Here is a 5,620-nt window from a genome sequence, read left to right as displayed (position 1 = left end):
AACCTCAGACTCATCTGAGGACAGGTCTGATGTTCCGGCAGATGACTCGGAGAACCGGGACATGTGGACCGGCTTAAGGAGGGACACGTGGAAGGTGTCAGAGATAGCCAAGGGTGGTGGAAGGGCCAGCCGATAGACCACAGAGCTGATCTGCTCGAGGACCTTAAAGGGACCAATGTAGCGAGGAGCGAGCTTAGTGGACTCGACTCGCAGCCTCATGTTACAGGCAGAGAGCCACACTAAGTCGCCAGGGGAGAAGGTTGGAGCAGGACGCCGGTGTGCGTCTGCGGAGACCCTCATTCTCTCCTTAGAGGCCCGAATAGCATCCTGGGTGCGGTCCCAAATATCATGTGCCTCCACCGCCCAGTCTGCCACCCTAGAGTTGGTGGATGACATGGGCATGGGCACAGGGACACCCGGATGTTGGCTGTAGATAAGAAGGAATGGGTTCTGGCTGGTGGAATCGGCCACAGTGTTGTTCAAGGCAAACTCTGCTCACGGCAACAAGGATGCCCAGTCATCCTGCCTGGCCGAGACAAAATGTTGGAGATATGTGACCATTGTCTGGTTGGCGCTCTCTACCAACCCGTTCATCTCAGTATGATAGGCTGAGGAGAGATTCAGCTCAATACTGAGCAAGCGACAGAGCTCTCTCCAGAACCAAGACGCAAACTGGCGACCCCGGTGTAACGAATGGAAGCGGAGGCAGAGATGGTGAAGTTCACATTCGTTTTTATTTTTTAAGTGGAACCTCGGGACCACGGTCCAGGGGGCTCCGAAGGGGGCGTGACTAGTGAGCCCTGGGCACCCATAGTAAAGCCCCTCAGGTAGGGCCAGAATGGAATACCCAGAGGACACAGGTGCTACCTCCAGTTAGACCCTGAACACTTGGCAGCTGTCCCAGCGGGACCAAAAGGGATAACAAAAGTTACAGCAGAGTCCGTAATGTGCTGGGTCCTGGATCCAGTTAGTTGGTAAGGAGTCGGTTCAAGTGACCTTCACACAGTCCCTGGACTCGGATAGCTGTAGGCGGAACAGGATGGCTTAGGCCCAGATGGTTGCTGATATAGCCTGGTAACACAGAATACTGATATGCTGTGGAAACAGAGAGCATTAGACAATGCACAGAGACTGCAGATGCAGTGCAGACAGGTTAGCATGAGAACCGGATGTAGCAATGATAGCTACTCGTTGCTCCGGCGCTCTCCCTATGGAGGAGAGGCCAGAAATAGCAGCCAGTGTGCTGCCATTGGTTGATTGAATTTTTTGAATAATGCATACCGCCCCTTTAAGAAGGCAAGAGAGCGGGCGGGCGTGCCCTAATAGCCTTAGCTACAGATCTCCTCACAGGACGCCAGGAGGAGGAGGCAGGAGGGAGGACAGAATGCTGAGCAGCAGCATGAGAGGATTGAGGTGAGTGCCCAGAATGGAGAGCAGGCCTGGATGCAGCGCCAGGACGGGGGCCAGGTGTAACAGCGGCAGACCTGGGCGCAGCGCCAGGATGGGGACCGGGTGTAACACCCGGTCACTGACAATCTTGTCTGGCATGCCGTGTAACCAGAAAACGTTTTTAATTAACAACACTGCAAGGCCCCGTGCAGAAGGTAGCCGATATAGGCACCAAGTGCACCATTTTAGAAAATTGGTCGGTGACGACCCAAATAACTGTGCTGCCACTGGACTTGGGGACTTGGGTAGATCCGCCACAAAGTCCATGCCAACCATCTCCCAGGGCCTGTCCGCCACCAGAAAGGGGTAAAGTAACCCAGCAGGTCGTTTCCGGGAAGACTTATCCTTGGCGCAGGAGACGCACGCCTGAATATAGTCTCTAACGTCACGAGCCATATGCAGCCACCAGTGCGTCCTCGCAAAAAGCTTGACTGTCCGCTTAGTACCAAAGTGTCCATCCACCCTGGACGCGTGAGCCCAAGAGAGGACCTCCAGACGCAAATGGGTAGGAACAAAAGTCTTGCCCGGGGGTACAGACTCAAGGGCGACCGGAGCCACTGTTCTCAGGCTCTCAGATGGTACAATTAATTGAGGCTCCTCCTCCTCCACTGACACCACAGAGTGAGAGAGCGCATTGGCCCAGTCATTCTTCTCACCGGAAAGGAAATGTAGGGTGAAGTGGAACCGGGAGAAGAAGAGAGATCATCGGGCTTGGCGAGAATTTAACCGCTGGGAGGTTTGGAGATAGACCAAGTTTTTATGGTCGGTGAACACCTGGAAAAGGTACCGAGCACCCTCCAGGAGATGTCTCCACTCCGAGAAGACCAATTTCATTGCTAGCAACTCCCTGTCCCCGATGTAATATTCCCTCTCCGCCGGTGAAAAAGTTTTAGAGAAGAAGAAGCAGCGGTGCTTCTGACCTTGAGTATCCTTCTGGAAGAGGACCGCTCCGGCACCGACGGACGAGGCATCTACCTCCAAGATGAAAGGTTTATCTACATCGGGACGATGTAGAATGGGAGCGCTAGCAAAGTGGGACTTGATAGAGGAAAAGGCCTTGGAGACCTGTTCCGACCATAACTTGCGGTTAGCCCCCTTTTTAGTGAGGGCAACCAAGGGAGCTACCAAGGTGGAGAAGTGAGGAATGAACTCACGGTAGTAGTTTATGAACCCCAAAAAGCGCTGCACCAAATTGAGGGAGTGGGGTTCCTGCCAGTCCATTACCGCCTGCAGTTTGGCAGGATCCATAGCCAAACCCTGGGCCGAGATGATATAGCCCAGGAAGGGCAAGGATTCCTGCTCAAACAGGCACTTCTCCAACTTGGCGTAGAGGGAGTTCGCCCGTAAACGGTCGAAGACCTTGCTAACCTCTCTCTGATGGGACTCCATATCTGGAGAGAAGATGAGGATATCATCCAGATAGACCACCACCGAAGAGGAAAGCATATCTCAGAAGATGTCGTTTACAAAGTCTTGGAAGACGGCTGGGGCATTACAGAGGCCAAAGGGCATGACCAGATACTCATGATAGCCATACCTGGTATTAAAAGCTGTCTTCCACTCATCTCCCTCACATATGCGTATCAGGTTGTAAGCCCCCCACAGATCGAGCTTGGTAAACACTCTCGCTCCCCCAACCTATCAAACAGTTCCAATATCAGGGGAAGAGGGTACTTATTCTTAACGGTGATGGTGTTAAGACCCCTGTAATCGATGCAAGGCCGAACAAAAGGTCTGAACAAAGAAGAATCCCGCCCCTGCTGGTGACACCGACTTCCTAATAAATCTTCTTGCCAGATTCTCCCTGATATACTGTGACATGGCCTCTGTCTCCGGGATAGACAGGGGATACACACGACCCCGGGGAGGCTCTGCACCAGGCAAGAGGTCTATAGGACAGTCATAGGGGCGGTGCGGCAGAAGAGTCTCTGCCGCTCTCTTGGAGAACACGTCTGCGTACTGCTGCTAGTGTTTAGGCGAAGAAAGATCTACGGGAGCCACAGTGGAGGCAACCTGTACGCATTCGCTCAGACATCTACCCTCACAGAACTTACTCCAACTAAGAATTCTCCCCGAGGACCACTCTATATGGGGAGAGAGGCAACGCAACCAGTAAACTCCCAAGAGAACCTGATCGATACCCTCGGGCATTATAAGGAGAGACACTGTCTCATGATGGGACGGAGACAGCGAGAGCCTTAGTGGAGCAGTCTGATGGGTAATCTGTGAGGGTAGTGTCGAGCCGTTCACCACTCTAATGGTGACAGGCTGAGGTACCATAACCAAGGGGATTGCGTGCCGAAGGGCGAAGGCTGAGGACATAAAATTACCCTCCGCTCCGGAATCTATGCAAACCTCTACCGCTAGAGTGGAGGAACCGAACTCTAGCATCCCCTTGAAGGTTATCTAGGAGAAGAATAGTGAGGTGTCTAGTAGGCCTCCTCCTATTGCCACTAGACGCGGGCGTTTCTCCGAGCGCAGTGGGCACCTATTGGCTAAGTGACCAGACTGTCGGCAATGGAAACAGGCTGTGGAGGTTCGAGCAGAGCGGGACTTGGAGCCCGTGCGAGGCACCTCCATAGCCACCAACGGCTCAGACTCTCGATCGGGTGGTTCCAGAGGTTTAGAGAAGGTTGGTGCTAACCTAAACCTCTGTCTGGGCTGGGAGCGCTCCAACCTTCGCTCTAAGAAGCGGAGATTAATGCGGGTGGAGATGGTAATAAGCTCCTCCAGAGTGACGGGAACCACCCGAGTGACCAGGGTGTCCTTAAAGGGAACCTGTGAAAAATGAGGATGAATGAACTCATGGAGATCAACATCCAACACTGTGGAGACACCATCACATGTTTCTCAAGGCAGTGACTCTAGAGCAATGCCCCCATCCCTTATGGGAAATATGCAAAAACATGCAAAACACAAGCCGCGGAGACACCATCACATGTTTCTCAAAGCAAGCAATGACCAGCCAGGTCTTTCCCCGGGAAGCAACAACCACGGGAAGGGTAGTCTCCAATGAAGGAAACCACCTATGCCAAAACATGGTATCCATTCACAGACAGCTGTTTCGGGGTATTGCCCCTCATCAGTGTGGAGTAGGAAACTGGCTAGTAGGAGCAATGCCTAGTAAAAGACTGTGAAAAATGAGGATGAATGAAGTGGCAGGTGCCAAACCACAGCGGAATCCGCACAAAGAATCGACATGCTGCGGTTTTGAAACCGCAGTAAATCCACGCGGAAAAATCTGCACCGTCTGCACAGCGGTTTTAATTTTTCATTGATTTTAATGGTACTGTACACCGCAGCAGAAACTGCTGTGGATCCGCAGGGCCAAAACCGCTGCGGATCCGCAGCAGAATCCGCAGCGTGTGGACACACCCTTCCTCTACAGACACTGAACACCCACTGCCTCTGGAGGCCAGCTACTTAAGCCCCAGACCACAACCTGGGGTGGAGATAAGGTGGACAACCTCCCACCTGCTCTATGGTTTTCCATAAAAAAAACAGCCCTTTAAACAAATTGGCTGTTAACTCCTTGCAACACTTAATGTACTGAAGGAAAAATTTCTAGGTTTTTAAAGCTGATGTTTTTATTGGTACCATTTTGGTGTAGATACGATCTTTTGATTGCTTGTTATTTCCATTTTATTGCAGTTTAACGGTGACCAAAAAAATGTATTTCTGGGTTTTTGAATTTTTTTCTCATTACGCCGTTTAGCGACCAAGTTAATTATTTTTTTATATTGATAGATTGGGCAATTTTGAACATGGCGATACCAAATATGTGTATGTTCGATTTTTTTTTTTTTATCATTATTTTATTTTGAATGGGGCGAAAGGGGGGTGATTTGAACTTTTATATTTTTTTATTTTAAAAACTTTTTTTTCCTTTTTGCATGCTTCATCAGTCTCTGTAGGAGACTAGAAGCTGATGATCAGATCGCCTGTGTGTAGCAGAAAGGCTCACTTGCTATGAGCGACAACCATCGGGTGGCACTCATAGCATTCCGGCTATGACAACCATAGAGGTCTGCTGGAGACCTCTGGTTGTCATACCAACCCATCAGTGACCCGCGATCATGTGACGGGTCACCAATGGGCGGGATTTCCGACGCGCTTCCGGTAAGTGTGGGTTAAATGCCGCTGTCAGAGATTGAGAGCGGCATTTAACAGG

This window comes from Dendrobates tinctorius, unplaced genomic scaffold (genome assembly GCF_039654945.1).
Source record: "Dendrobates tinctorius isolate UK_male_01 unplaced genomic scaffold, ASM3965494v1 ptg000007l, whole genome shotgun sequence".
NCBI lineage: Eukaryota > Metazoa > Chordata > Amphibia > Anura > Dendrobatidae > Dendrobates > Dendrobates tinctorius.
This window is presented reverse-complemented; position numbering follows the sequence as displayed.